Raw genomic sequence first — 16,388 nt, forward strand, 5'->3', positions numbered from 1 at the left:
TATAAACCATAAGCAGTATTTTAAAGTCAATCCTGAATGACACAGGTGACCAGTGTAGTGACATCAAAACTGGAGAAATGTGCTCGGATTTTCTTTTCCTAGTTAGGATTCTAGCAGCTGCCTTCTGCACTCGTTGCAAGTGATTGATGTCTTTTTTGGGTAGTCCTGAGAGGAGTGCGTTACGGTAATCTAGTCGACTGAAAACAAAAGTGTGAACTCATTTCTCAGTATCTTTCAATGATATAAGAGTTCTAACTTTAGCTATGTTTCTTAAGTGAAAAAATGCTGTCCTAGTGGTCTGATGAATATGCGATTTAAAATTCAGATTACAGTCAACGGTTACCCCTATGAATGAACAACATCAATGTTATACTTTTTTCAGTGAGGTGCCAGCCCATCACAGGATAAACAGGGGCCAGTTTTGGGCATCGCCAATCCGCGCCCAACCTGCATGTGTTTGGACTGTAGACATCCACGAACACGGGGTGCGGGACGTTCAGATTGCATGCAGTGAGCCAGAGGAGGCCTTAGGGGTGTGTAGGGCCAGGGCTGGCCAAACCCCACGCAGCGCCGCTTATGTCAAACGTTGGTACCGTTATGTGTGGACTGTATAAACTTGCATGCAAATTTAATAAAAATAATGTTAACATATACCGGATTTTCTCATTTCAGTATTCAGCTACATTTTTGCAAGATAACACGTGGACTTTATTACAATATAACTGGAGAATATAACTTGACAAGGGCGGCATGGTGGCACAGTGGGTAGCGCTGCTGCCTCGCAGTTAGGAGACCCAAGTTCGCTTCCTGGGTCCTCCCTGCGTGGAGTTTGCATGTTCTCCCCATGTCTGCGTGGGTTTCCTCCCGAAGACACGCAGGTTAGGTGCATTGGCAATCCTAAATTTTCCTTAGTGTGTGTACACGCCCTGCGGTGGACTGGCGCCCTGCCCGGGGTTTGTCTCCTGCCTTGCGCCCTGTGTTGGCTGGGATTGGCTCCAGCAGACCCCCCGTGACCCTGTAAGGATATAGTGGGTTGAATAATGGATGGATGGATGCATATAACCTGACAAACTCACTCGAACGGACCTCAAAGGCACGGGTCCTGGGGCGGTCGCTCTACTTGCAACCCTCAAACGCCGCTCTTGTAGTGCGAGGCAGCTGTGCCCACCGAGTTTTCTTTTTAACTAAAGAGCCTAATAAATTTACAAGGCAAACCACGTCAACGCCCTCTCTTCGTGCCGCCCGTGTCGTGGCTGGCACGTCTGCCAGTGTGGGCTAGCCGCAGGTTCTGAGAGCGCAGCACACGCACGCACACGACTCGTGTTTGAATACAGCACCGAGTTACGAGTTTGTGAAGTCGGCTCACCCCGGCCATTATGTGGTTTCTAACTGGTAACTTCGTTTTTTTTTTGTTTTTTTTCTTAGGACGGTAATAAACTGAAATGCGTGACTACGAATAATACAATGAAGTTTAAAACATTGGCGATTGTGTGTCCCCTTGATGTTTGTGCGCACACACACACCACGAGCCCGACATCTCCATGAGGAAGTCTGTGGTGTGCTTGTTGAAGAGTGAGATGGAGGAAGGAGGGGGGGCAGCCCAGAAATGCGAAGGAGGTCAAACGGCGGCTTTCCTTTTCAGCTTCTAAAGCGGGTCTGCTGGCTGAGGAGACTATCGGCCGCCGACACCCCTTGAACACCCGCCTCGCCGTCTGTTCTGTACTTCATTCGCACAGTACTCACTCTCCATGACAGGTAAGTTCACCTTCGGCGGCTGCGGCGGCTGCTCCTTTCGACTTTCTTGTTGCTCTCACGCGATTTCCTGGGTGGTTACGCTGAAGTCTCAGCGGCGGCGCTTTCTTGTCAGTCTGTTAAGCGGTGATGGTGAAGTAGCGGACGGGCACTCGAATGACTGGGAGGACCGCGGAGGGACTTTCCGGGTTTGACAGGTTTGGTGCGGTTTCAATGGAAACTTTTTGTATTTCTTCTTTAAAGACTTTTAGCTAATCATTTTTTAAAATTTCTGTTAAATATGTATTATATATTGTTTTTATTAATTTTATTCGAAGCTTTAGTTGTGTTGCCACTAAAGTAGAATTTACTATACTACTGCACTCATATTCTTATGGGGCAAGCTAGCGCGATCGTAAAACTTGTCCGGAGCCTCGGGGTTCAAATCTTCTGGAAGGAGATTTGAATTATATTTGCATATTTGGTTGGCGTCATTATCCAAGGCGACTTTCAATATTTGAGACAGAATTGGTCCTCCTTTTTTGGGGGTCAGGTGGAACACAGGCAGGAAAAGTGACTTGCTCAGGGTCACACCGTATGATTTGAACCCACAACCGCGGAATTTGAGATCTAAAGCCGCAATCAGTACGCCCGATCAGAAGGTACCTAGATAGATAGATAGATAGATATGAACGGCACTATGCAATAGATAGATAGATAGATAGATAGATAGATAGATAGATAGATAGATAGATAGATAGATATGAACGGCACTATGAGACAGATAGATAGATATGAACGGCACTATGAGACAGATAGATAGATATGAACGGCACTATGCGATAGATAGATAGATAGATAGATAGATAGATAGATAGATAGATAGATAGATAGATAGATAGATACTTTATTAATCCTAATGGGAAATTCACAATTCATAGCTGAAGAGTTTGTTGGAAGTGCTTTATAATAACGCCACACAACCGTTGTGTGTGAATACGCGCGCCATGCACGGGTCAACACTTTGGTCCCACGATGTTCTGGCAAGATTGCCTACCACGTAGTCATTCTGACCCCCTAATCATTTCCCGTTTCTAATCGGCTATATCTCTTGGCCTGTCACCACCTAATAGCTCATGTGTGGTGAGCGTACTAGTGCAAGAATGGCTGCCCGCGCATCGTCCGTGGGTGCAACACAATGATGGCAATTGACGTGGTTCTTCTGTGTCTGAGTGGAGCGCTCCGAGTAGCGAGAAAAGTACTATATGAATATATATAGTGCACTAATTATTATTATTATTATTATTATTATTATTATTATTTTTTTTTTTATTATTATAATTCATCCATCCGTTATCCAACCCGCTATGTCCTAAGGGTCACGGGGGTCTGCTGGAGCCAATCCCAGCCAATACAGAGCGAAAGGCAGGAAACCAACCCTTGGCAGGGCCCCAACCCACCGCAGATTATTATTAGTAGTAGTAGTGATACGCTTAAAACCGCCGGTTCTAAGATGTCACTGTACTGAGTTGTTTGTCTCCCCGTCGAGCCATTGCTTGTAAAGAAGACTTTAATTCTGCGAAGGCTTCCTTAAGTTGTGTCTTTGGACTCTGGACATGTCCCTCATGTGTGGTCAAAGCCGAAACCTTTAACGTGTAGTATACGCTACCCTCTCACTCTTGAAATGCGGGTTCTAAAATGACACTTTACTGGGTTGTCTGGCTTCATTTTATTCTGCGAGGAGGTCTTTGCTTGTGAAGTGGGCTTTTCAAAAGGTTCCTAATGTAAACAGGAACTTTGAATGTCCAGTATCACTGAAAAAATATGATTCTTTATAGCACAACAATAACATTTTGTCTCTTTTATATCCCATACTCACTCAAGGAAAGCCTCAGTGGACTGTAACAGGCCCTGTTTATTTGACTTAATAAAAATCACCTTTCGGAATTATTTAAGATGTAGAAGTTCAACACAAAAGGTGGATTAACCAGTGAAGGAGCACATAACATGAACGAAAAATCTGGTGTAAGCCCAACGGGGTACTTGTGTACTAAACGGATGGCACGCACTGCAGTTCCTACCCATTCTAGAGTTGGGCTCCATGGGGGAAGCACCCCAGTTGCTTAATGTTTGGAGTTTAAATTATTAGACTGACCTACACCACAAACACTAACCTTAAAGTTAATGGGGGTGAAGCATAGTTGCCTATCGGTAATGTTAATGGGTGCCTAATGCTAAAAACGAAAATCCGATTTGCGTCAAGATAATAGAAAAGGGTTGTCGTCCGTGCCGTCCGCATTTTGTAAGTTGTCACGTGTCGCGATTTGGCCACACGCTCACGCCAAACGCCAAAGCAGTTTCACCCTTGCGACATTCTGCAGAAGCCGCTGAGCCCGCGAACATCAAGAGGAGAGCACATATCGGAAAGTCTTCGGGTTTCAGTTAAACACAAAGCTACCTTCAATATTTTAGAACAGATTTCATTTATTCATACATTGTTTTGGTATGCGTCTTCAAAAAATGTCTCAACTCCTAATGAAGCTATCAATGCCATTTTTGGTTTGAAAATATGACATTTTTTATATTCGTTATTGTGATAACGACTCACTTTGCCAAATCACTCAGAAATAACTGTTTTCTTTATATCATCATCATCATCATCATCACATGTCTAATTTAAAGTAATTCAACTTAAAATAAACACGTCTTGAGTGCAGTGTCCTGTATTTGCATAAAGTGCGCTATTTTGCATAACGTACCACCTCTTATTGTTGACCACATGTTGTCTTCAATCAGATCCCCGTAGCTTTGCACAGTTGGAACGAAAGGTAAAGACTTTTAGTTAACTGATTTTTAAAGTAACGAGATGTGAGTTCACTTCCCGGGTCCTCCCTGCGTGGAGTTTGCATGTTCTCCCCGTGTTCGCGTGGGTTTCCTCCCACAGTCCAAAGACATGCAGGTTAGGTGCATTGGCGATCCTATATTGTCCCTAGTGTGTGTTTGGTGTGTGGGTGTGCGCCCTGCCCAGGGTTTGTTTCCTGCCTTATGCCATGTGTTGGTTGGGATTGGCTCCAGCAAACCCCCGTGACCCTGTGTTAGGTTATGGCGGGTTGAACACTGACTGACTGATTTTTTTCAAACGCTGTGAAGTTTGTGTGGTTGTGTTATGCAGAGCCGAGGCAGGAGGATAAATTTGCGCCCCTATGTTTATAGTTTTTTTATTACTAACAAGTATTAAAGAAAAATAAATGATTTTGAGAACAAAATAAATTTATTAATTTTTAAATTATAAATCACAGAACGCATTAGTACAATAGTAATAGGAACATAAAATTGTATGTATTAAAAATAAAATCACACCAACATTAACAAAAGTAAAACAAATTAAGTATTACACATAAGATGAATTAGAATATTACAAATTATTCAGTAATTTAATTTAATAATAGAGACAAAATAATATCAATAATACTTTAGACAAAGCAACAATTAATATAATTACAATGAATAAATAATTAAATAAATTTCCAATATAAACTGTTTTTTCAAAGTGCTTTTTAGTGAAGCAAATTCATCAATTATTTTATCAAAATTAATTTGTTTTGTCAATTCCTGTTCGATTGCTAAAATTGTCATATTATCATATGACGATCTTAAATATGTTTTGATCATTTTTCGTTTACTAAAGCTTCTTTCACCAGTAACAGGTAGCGTTAGGAATATTCTCAGTGCAACTTCTAAATTTGTATATAGGACTGAACGTATCTAGGCACGGTGGCGCAGTGGTAGTGCTGCTGCCTCGCAGTTAGGAGTGGAGTTTGCATGTTCACCCCGTGTCTGCGTGGGTTTCCTCCCACAATCCTAAAACATGCAGGTTAGGTGGATTGGCGATTCTAAAATTGGCCCTAGTGTGTGCTTGGTGTTTGTGTGTGTCCTGCGGTGGGTTGGCACCCTGCCCAGGATTGGTTCCTGCCTTGTGCCTGTGTTGGCTGGGATTGGCTCCAGCAGGCCCCCGTGACCCTGTATTCGGATTCAGCGGGTTAGAAAATGGATGGATGAACGTATCTACATTCATGAATCGTTTTTTAAAACAGCTAAACTTGTAGCTGCTTTAAGGTCTGGAATTAACGTCATTGCCTGCTTCTTGAAACTATTACATCCAAATAAAAATGTAAAATAATATTCCCATCGTAATATAATGTAACATACAATAAAATATGTTTACAAATGTATATAATTTAAATGTATATAATAGAGAACTTACCTTAAATTTAACGTATTTAAAGTAATACCTTCTTTTGGGCATGTTTCTACTATACCACTAGGACGATATCATACGAGTGTATCGAGCGACAACGTCTAATGCATATCGTCAGTTTCCTTATTAAGGTATTTGATGAAAATTGCAACATATATTTGGCTTTTTTCTTTTTATTTTGCATTTTATTAATTTTCATTTTTCATCAAATTACCGCCTTTTCCTGTTCACCCGAGGCAAGTGCCATACCTCAACCTTGTCCTGTAGATCGGGGTAGTTACATTCATGGCATTCATGTGATTCAGACTACGAATGCCATAAATGTAACTACCCCGATCTACATACTGTTAAATAAACGAACCACACGTAGCTGCGCAATGCTTCACCTCTAGCGCTGCGTCCGAGGTTCGATTCCCGAGAGGGGGTGCAGTGAGTGTGTACGCCTGATGAGCTCAGAATTAGGGCGAAACACGTGTCGAGTACTCTTTGCATTATTTGATAGTAAAACTATTTAACCATTCTATGATCTGCTTCTCGCAACTGAAGGAGGGCACCGTGGCGGATGTTTGCAGGCTCGCAGACCAAACACAAGCGTTACCATACAATCAGATTGTGATCCAGACTACGAATGCCATGAAAAAAAAAAAATATATATATATATATATATATATATATATATATATATATATATATATGGAAGAGAAGGTCTGTGATATGGTGTATGGTATATACACTATATACTAGGGCGCTGTACTGTGTTAGCCATTATGAATGTAGTGAGAAGTTAAATTTCAGCAATGTTTTGTGCACTTATTTTTAAGCACATATACACTGTAAAAATTGCCAGGATTTCACAGGTGTTAACTGTAAGTTTTCACAATAAAATACTGTATTCAGAATTTTGTTGTAATCACAGTAAGATACGCTGTCGTCTGTCAAAAGACAGCAAATTACTGTAAAATTGTATTTGGAGAAGACCCCGTTGCACTGTGGGATATTACATGCTCAGAGAGTGGAAGAAAGTAATAAAATGGCGTTGTAGTGTGCTTGTTACTTATACAAACGGTAATTAACTTAACATTCATTGCCTTTCTCCATTATCATTATAATAATTTCTGTTTTGTATTGTTAGAGAGGAAGTTATGCAGTCATTTTAAGACTTTACCACGGAGTGTATTAGAAAACTTACATACTGCGCGCTTTCAGTTTGTACTTTCTCACATTGTTTGAGTACGTGCAGTTTCGTTTAATTTCAGTTTGTGCATTTCTCAATCTACTTTAAATCATGCCTTTCAATATATATTAATGTTTACAGCTGTAATTAGTGATTTCTTTCATAAAATTTAAGTTCTAGCATTTTCAAACCGTTTCATTTTGTGCATTTTTTTAACTCGTGTCTTATCTTATAGCTTCAGGAAAGCGTTTTCATATTGTTTCAATGTCAGCTTTTTCATGTAGTTTTAGTTCATGTATTTTTAAACAGTTTTAATTTGTGCATTTTGATTAAGTTTATGTGCTTTTGTTTTCAACTGTGATTAAAGATGTTAGCTCAGGAATAGCATAAATATATATATATAAATATAAATAAATTAATTTATGGTAAACTCCACAGGCAAAAGTAATACATGGAAGCAAATGTATTGATTTAAGCACGGTTGATAGAAATTTGACTTCAAATGGTATTTTAATGGATTCTTACTGGTTTAACTTTTTTGTAGATACATAGTGTAGTTTTTTTGTGTGTGTGTTAACATTTCCCTTTGGGATCCAAACCATATTGCATTTTCCACATTTTTTAGTTATTGTTAGCTGGTCTGTGTTAGAAAAGGCAGTCTTAGCAAGGTATTTTTGACTCTATTAGCCATTAAATAAAATTGCCTATCAATTCACAATGTTCCATTGTAAATTTAGTAAGTGCCAGTATATCTGTAGTAATGTTACTCAGTTTATTCAACACACAAAGCTGCACAGTAACACTCCCAATTATCATTATCAGTGTGGTGTGCCTACGTGTTCTCGGATGTACCGCAAAGCCAGTGTTCTGAAAACACACATATATAGAGACCATAAGGAAGCAGTTCCTACTGCGGCACTACAGGCAGTTCATTACACCTTTAAACTGTGTGGTTCAGTCATGTGAAGTTAAGTGTGACGCTTTGACCTCTTTCATAAAGCATTTAAAATCACACATAAAACAAGGACTGAAAATCAAATGCCCATTCAGAGGTTGTGAGAGCATTTTACAGTTAAGTCAAGTTTAGCCTCGCATATTTCAAGGAAACATAGAGGCTCAGAGGACCTAGATGATTCAATTCTAGATACATCTGTTCCCATGGATCCCTTTGGTGTTCCTAGTCAGACAGATTCAAATATTTTTGATGAGGATGATTGTGAACCAGAAAGGCCACTGGCTGTGGATGAAACTTTGTTTTACAAAACATTACACTTCTTTATCTGAAATTACAAGCTAAGGTATTGTTACCAGCAAGTACCATACAGACAATCATTGAGGACTTTCAAAATGCCCATGACATTGGACTTTCACATTTACTTAAGATTCTGATTGAGAAATTGAAGGCACTTGGAATTCCAGAGGCCACTATAAGTGACATAATTGATGAAATGAACAGGGGGGATCTCCTTAAGATGTATAACAAGGAACTTCTAAGTACAGAACAAAAGAGAAAGACTGTATTTAAAAAGAATTTTAACTATGTTGAGCCCGTACCCTTGTTTCTCGGCACTGATGAAAATGGCAAAGAATGCTTTGCCCAGTATGTACCAATACAAGAGACTTTACTTGCATTGTTCAAAAGCGAGTCTGTAAGAGAACAGTATGCCTTAGCACATTCTCAAGCATCCACTGAAAATGTCTATAAGGATGTTGGAGATGGAGAGGGAGTTCGAAGTAATCCACTATTGAAAATAGAACCTTCTTCTATTGGTTTGATTTTATATCAGGATGCCTTTGAGGTTGTAAACCCACTTGGTTCAGGGAGAAAAAAACATAAAGTTTTAGCTGTATACTTAACCCTGGCTGAAATTTTGCCACATAATAGATCCACTACAGCTCACATGCAACTTGTTCTCTTATGTAGGGAGCAGAACTTAAAATACTTTGGAGTGACCAAAATTTTTGAATCTTTGATCAAGGACCTCAAATTTCTAGAAGAGAGAGGGATTTTGATAAGTGATGGCAGATTTGTAAAAGGCACTCTGATTGCCATTTCAGGAGACAACTTGGGATCCCATTGTATTGGAGGTTTTCTGGAAAACTTCAGTCGGGCTGATCGTTTTTGCCGCTACTGTGAAATAGATAAAGCAAAATTTATTAAAGAACCATACTTGTGTGGTGCTGTGAGGACAATACAGTCATATAAATGTCATGTTCAGGGTTTAGACCCTGCTGTATCAGGTATCAAGTGTGACTCTCCTTTTAACCAACTTTCTTATTTCCATGTTTGCCAGCCTGGGCTCCCACCGTGTCTAGCCCATGACTTGTTTGAAGGTATTGTGTCGTATGACCTCGCTTTGTTTGTTGGTCATTTAATACATGAGAAGCACTTCACTTACTTGCAATTAAACAGATGTAAGAACCAATTCAAATATCAGGAAATGATGGCAATGACAAACCTGCAGATGTTTCCCCTGGTAGTGAACGACTAAATGGACATGCAGTTCAAAATTGGTGTTTTCTTAGATTGTTACCTCTCTTGATAGGTGACAGAATTCAAGATCCCTGTGAAAACGAGGTATGGCAACTCCTTTTACAACTAAGAGAGGTAGTGGAGCTTGTCTGTGCACCAGCTATTGCAGCAGGCCAAGTAGCATATCTCAAAGTCATAATTGAAGAATATCTACACAGTAGGAAAAAGCTTTTCCCTAATCACCCTTTAAGGCCTAAGCATCATTATATGTGCCATTATCCTGAACTTATACTCCACTTTGGTCCACTTATTCGCCTTTGGACATTAAGGTTTGAAAGTAAGCACTCATTTTTCAAAACATGTGCCAGAAAGCTACACAACTTTAAAAATCTGTGCAAAACACTGGCAGAAAGACATCAGCTTCTTCAGGCTTACTTGAGTGCAGGCAGCCTGTTCCCTCCAGTTGTACAGGTACACAGGGGTACACAGTTTTTTGTGAATGATTATAATGACAAAATCAGAGAATCTGTTGCCAGTTATAATTTTGAGTCACAGTCTACAGTGGCAGGCAATGAAGTGACTGTGAAAGGCACAGCATACAGGAAAGGAATGTTTGTTTTGCTTGGAAGTAGAGATGAAGAACTTTATGTTGGGAAGATTATTCTGGTCCTTACTGTCCACGATTCTGCATACTTTGTTACAGAGAAGCATACCTTTGTGAAGTTGAGAGATATAGGTGTCTATTGTAAATTAGGAGTAGTCCAAAAGGATTATGTTTGTATAAAGCAAGATGATTTGCTTGACTACTACCCACTTCCGGCTTATAATGTGTGTGACCTACTGCTAATTGTTCTTCATCATTCTTTTTTAGAAATTGTGTAAGTAGAAAGGATAGATAAATAATGGAGTAGGAAGAGTCTGTGAGGTTCTTTTAAAGAACACATATATGTATATAGGACTTTGTATATATATGTCTTTTAAATAACATCTTTGTATTGTGGTGAAAGTATTATAGAAGGATATGATTCAGAAATTGCCTTTGAAGATTCCAGCACATTTACCTATAAATGAAGAGTTAAATTTTCTAATTCAATTGAAATCAAACTGAGATAGGGATAGTCTGTAGTTTGTGAATGCTTTCACTTCTTGGAGTACTCACTAGTGCCTGAATAAAACATAAAATCATACAGAGATACAATTGTAGCAAATAACGCATTACTGATAATAAACAAATAATCAAGGGTTTTATGAATTAATTGGTTGATATTTGACTGTCTGCTCCCAACTCTCTTTTAGAAAATGAGTCAAGACATAAGGGAAGTGGTGCTATCTATTTTGCCAAGCCTCTCAAATGAATCCTTAACATCTCTTCTTGAACGGTTAGAAGAGCTTGGTGTGGAAAGCAGAGAAGACCTTGCTTTTGTACAAGAGAAGGATCTGGAGAAACACATTAGGCCAATCCAGTGTCGCAAACTGTTAAACAGCATTAAAAATGAAGGTAAATATATATTTTGATAACTGCCATTGGTAAGCTGAACAATTAACACTGAAGTTCAAAGATTATTGAAGGGCGAACTCATTGACCTGAAAAATCATGTCTTTCTCTTACTAGTGTCCTTCATTCTGTTTCTTTTCAGTGGCTACCAATATAATATATTGAACAGGAAGAATGTAATTTATCATAAATTAATTTAGTGTGCTGCTTTTTTGTTTTTTTTCCATTGATCTTTTTTGCTATCATCTCTAGGACTTGTAACAGTTCAAAGTGAACTGGATGCTGCTGCCTCTTCATCCCTCTCATCAAGCCCCATGAGCACTCCACTCATCCTATCTTCTAACTCCTCAAGCAGTTCAAACTCCTCTGTTTCTTCGTCCCCACATCCTGGCAGGCCATGGTATGCAGAGTTCAAAGTCAATTGGAATAGGATGCCAGCAGCAATTCAAAAAGCAGTGGCAAATCAAACAAGACCATCACCAGGAGACAGAAAAGATATGGTGAAAGCAGTGGTAGATCAGATGCTTGAACATGATCTTAACCCAACTAGAGCAATGTGTCACAGCGTAGTCCGAGGAATTGTAAGGGAACACCCAAAAGTTTTTGGATGTTGGAAAAAAAGGAGACATGGTTGGAGAGGGCTGCCACTCTCTTCTTCAGCAAATTAAAACAAGAGTGGAATATAAAAACAGAACAAATACTCTTGCAAGGCGACGCAGAGAGAGAAGGTCCCACACTAATGCAGCAGGGGAGGCAAGAGGCCCTGTAGATCAGTATGGATGTGTGAGGTGGTGTCCTGTAGAACTGCCAGCTGGAGAAACGGAGGCATCATTAGATGACATGAAAATGCAGCTACTTAAAATATTCTCCGAGTTAGGGATGAGTGGAGCAGAGAAAGCTGAACCTCTTATGGAGAAGACCTATATCCACCAGCCGATACCTTAATGGAGTGCCTGCACCACACATTGCACAAGTTCAGAAGGAATGGCCTTTCCTTTTCTCTCAAAGATGTCTTTACTCCCACTTTAGGCTTCTAACAGACATATCTATCCTCAGCAAGCTGCAAGAGGCACTGGACAATAAAGGCAGTACAATTATAAAGTTCTGCCAGGAACTAAGCCATCATTCAGGAATTCAGGATGTGCTGTCTAAGTTTGAACCAGAGGTTTCAGTTAAGGCTGCATGTGTCTGATTCTCCTCCTGATGGCATACTTTAAGGAGCCCAAGGATGCAATCCTACTTCAAGCAGATGTAAGTAATTGTTTTACAGATAGAAAACTGAGTTTTGCTTACAATAGACCAGGAACCCAACTGGCATTGAAAATGCTTTAGAGTTGAATTTATTTTTTATATTTTTCTAAAAATTAATGCCTTGAAATTTTAGAAAATTAATATGGTATCTTGAGGAGTGCTGGATGTGCTTGATTTTTTATATAGCAGTAAATGTTCAGTATTCTATATGAAGAACTAGTTTGATAGAAACAATAAGATGAATATGATGGCTCAACTCAACCTGACTAAGAGTAAAAAAGGTAGGTGCCAATGCTGGAACTCGGGTAGACAATACAGTATATTAACCTTCATACTTGTATTCATACACTCTTAATCTCCCATGTAGACACACAGTTCTCTGACTACTGAATTTTAGTAAAATACACACCTTGCTAAATCTACTGTAGAATTGTGAATCACTGGGGTCAAAGGATTTTCTTCTGCCATCATTTTTACTCTTCAGTAAGGGATATACAGTACACACTGTACTGTACATATATCCAGCATATTTTAAAGTTATGTATTACTGTATTTTACAGACATGTGCCACAGGTGCTGATGTTCAGAGGACAATGATGCTACCAAGCACACCCCGCTTGATTATACAAGGTAATGTTAACAACACATGTAGCTTATAGTGTCAGCAACTTTAGTAGTATGTAAACCTGTATTACCTTCTCATATATGTTTTGAAGGTCTGTGCAGCTGCTCTTTACTTTGCAAAGACCAGAAGAACAGCGTGCAGACCTTTAATAGTTGTAATCTAAGACCCTGTGTTAGCGACCCATTCCTTTCACACTGTTGTTCATTAAGAATTCCACTTCTTTGCATAAGTACGTGATGAATATCTTTTTTATTTCAGATGACATGATGAAGCCTAAAGCCTGGATGTTGTCAATTGAAGGACAAGTGGTCATGGGACCACATCATGATTTTGTCAATGGTATTGCTACAATCTTTGCAAGTTATTACAACTTTAACTTGCAGTATCCTGAAGATGCCTCATCCACATTGGAGTTTATCCAAAGGTAAACTAACACACTGACATTGTAGATAACACTAGCCAGGGTAATAGTGAGACTAGTAAATCACCACAACATTGTTAAAATGGCAGAGAAATTGTGTTTGGCTTTCCTACTTAGGAGGAGTGTTAGGCATCAGTATTCTGTAGAAAGGAACAGCACTTAATGTCTTTTGAAAACAGTGTGAAATAGCTCAAATAAAACTAATAGCTTCTATATTTTGTTTACAGGTTTTTTTTGGGTATTAACCCAGAGTCGGGCTCAAAATCAAAAAAGAAACACGGACACATCAACCAACAAGTCTGCACACTTTTGAGGAAACTAATTGATTTTGAATGGATGTCAATGTAGACATTTTCAGAAAGGACTCCTAATAATTCAAATTGATTTAAAGTGTTTTAATCCCCTGTTTTGCCTCAGTTTAATTTCTATCTTGCTGTCTTTAAAAATGTTACACTGCTTTATAATTACATTTTTGTTTTTTAACATTATCGTTTAAATGTTAAACACTGGAGTTTATATCTTTAATTTAATTTCTTAAAATATACCTTTTAAAAGGGAAATGCTTTCAGAATTATTGATTGCTTTTCACTTGACCCTTTCAGATGTCTGCATATCTGGAAAAAGTAGCACATATTTACAAATAATACACTGTTGACTACTAGACAGCCCATAATAACTGCGGGCACTGAGGTACAGTATGTGCAAGTTGTTTACTACAGAGGATTTTAGATATACAGTACAGTAAAAAATGTGTTTTTGTTTCTTGTACATATACTTACTGTATGTGAGGTTTAGATAATTTTGTTTGTGCAATTTAAAAAAAAAAAAAGTTGAACTGCCTGTTAAGACTTTTATTGAATTTAAAAGTGTATACTTGAGGTATTCTGTGCATTTAACGTTTGAAGAAACACTGCTGAATAAATATGCAAAACACATACAGTAATGTGTTTTTGTTTTTATTTTTGTTTAACTTTATTAATTTTCAATAATTTAAAGATTATATGTGTTGTAAAGTGACTGATAAAAGTCTAATCCTGACTACAGGGACACTGATGGAAACATTTTGTACAAACATCATACAGAAAACCACAAATGCAAGGAACAAGTGAACAAGTAGTGAGATGGACAAGGGGACTTTAGAGACCTTCAGAACTTAACTTGATGTAAATTTGGGAAAATTTGGTAAATAGGATGGGTGATCAAGGTTGTTTTAATGTCCTTTACAGTATTTAATGTTGTTATTGCACCTGTAAATTTACAGTAAATTACTGGCTACTGAGTTGCATTACTTTTACAGTTAGCATGTAAAAATACAGTAGATTAATGTAAATTGAAAATGGTTAATTATTGTAATTCAACAGTAACATACTGCTACATCACAGTAATTTTCTTGCCCAGTTTACTGTGAAGTCACAGTGTGGTATGGTAATTTTATTGTAATGTACTGTAATATGATACAGTAAAATACTGTAAAAGTAATGCAACTAGTAGCCAGTAATTTACTGTAAATTTACAGTGAAATTTTTACAGTGTAGCTTAAAATTCCAAGCTGGTACTATTTACTTGTCTGAAGTGAGTCTAAAAAGTATATACTCAGAAAATCAATGTTGTCAAAACGTGTCAAGTTTTTCCATCTAAATTAAGTCCATCTTATTTAAAAATAACATGACGCGTTACAAAATTAAATCACAAGTAGAAGACTCCATTGACGTTGACGTTGAATTCAAGCTCGCTACACACATCAATTAAACTTAAAACGTGAATTCGGTTTAAGTGTGCAAGGGTTCAAGCGTTTACAGTATGACGGAACGGGCTGCGCAGCTGTAATTCACTGGAAAGCGCTGATAGAAGGAGTGGAGGACATTTGAACAGGAAAAAGGCGCATTGCTTTATAATGTGTAAATAACATTTACTTTCGTTAAAAAATACCACGTAAAATAAACAAGCTTGATTTTGGTTCATTGAACTTTTTATTTAAACTTAGAACTAATTGCACTGCTGTATTAGAAACAAAGAAACTAGTGTTTTCCTGATGTTGGGGGTGCGACTTGTAGGTATCAAAAAATAAAAATAAAATAAATAAAAACAATATATGCATATATTATTAATTATGTATATATGTGTATGTAGATATGTATATACTTATTAATTTTATACACACATATATATTCTAATGCGGTTGGCTGGCGCCCTGCCCGGGGTTTGTTTCCTGCCTTGCGCCCTATGTTGGCTGGGATTGGCTCCAGCAGACCCCCGTGACCCTGTAGTTAGGATATAGCGGGTTTGATGATGAATGGAGATATATATTCTGTTATTAAAAAATCGTCTTCTACATCCGCACAGCACTTGGAAAAAACTTCAATTTGCTAAAAGTTCTGACCTTTCTTTCCAACTGTACAAAGCTTTGGGGGTCTTTAGAATGGGTTGTCAACAGGAGGGGCAGGTCTTATGCAAAATATCGTACTTTATGCAAATATGGGATAGTCACGTACATTAAACTTTTTTTTTTTAACTAAATCAATCTAATTAATTTGTGAGGGAATATAAAGAAACCCTGTTTTGGGGATTCAAAATAATACTTTTAAGTAAGATTAACATACAAAGTGAGCAATGACAGCACTCCCTGAGACGATCGTTGAAAGAAAAATAAATCTGATTTCTTTATTTCAGCACTGATTAATTGTACTAGTGTGACATGAAACATATTTTGGTGAATGTAAATAGAAAAAGTTAAGTAATTTCAGTCAAAATTATTTTAAGTTAAAAGTAACATAAATTAAATACATAAAGTGAACACCCCCGTTAGTTCATTTTTTGAGTGAAGAGACAGTTGGCGGGCATTTCAAATCGTGCCTTATGTGGATATCGCTGCCTTAGTTCGTGTTTTATGTATTTCTTTCACATGTCAGGAGGATGAGCCGCGAAAAAGTCAGACAGAAACTCCGGTGGTACGCCGTCAG

At 38.2% G+C, this 16,388-nt stretch overlaps 1 protein-coding gene and 1 pseudogene across 2 annotated transcripts in view; both read left to right on the top strand.

The window, feature by feature from the left end:
• Nucleotides 1-996: 996 nt before the first annotated feature.
• The window catches only part of tbxa2r (thromboxane A2 receptor), a 94,179-nt gene continuing 78,787 nt past the window's right edge, over nucleotides 997-16,388 (top strand). Inside the window, exon 1 of one of the 2 annotated variants that reach the window (XM_039767108.1) lies at nucleotides 997-1,755. The gene's annotated coding sequence lies outside the window, so the exon portion shown is untranslated. The other variant, XM_039767109.1, reaches the window with a different exon arrangement.
• Nucleotides 6,831-14,367, top strand: LOC120537864 (annotated as a pseudogene).

The sequence above is a fragment of the Polypterus senegalus genome, chromosome 10 (genome assembly GCF_016835505.1).
Source record: "Polypterus senegalus isolate Bchr_013 chromosome 10, ASM1683550v1, whole genome shotgun sequence".
Taxonomy (NCBI): Eukaryota; Metazoa; Chordata; class Cladistia; order Polypteriformes; family Polypteridae; genus Polypterus; species Polypterus senegalus.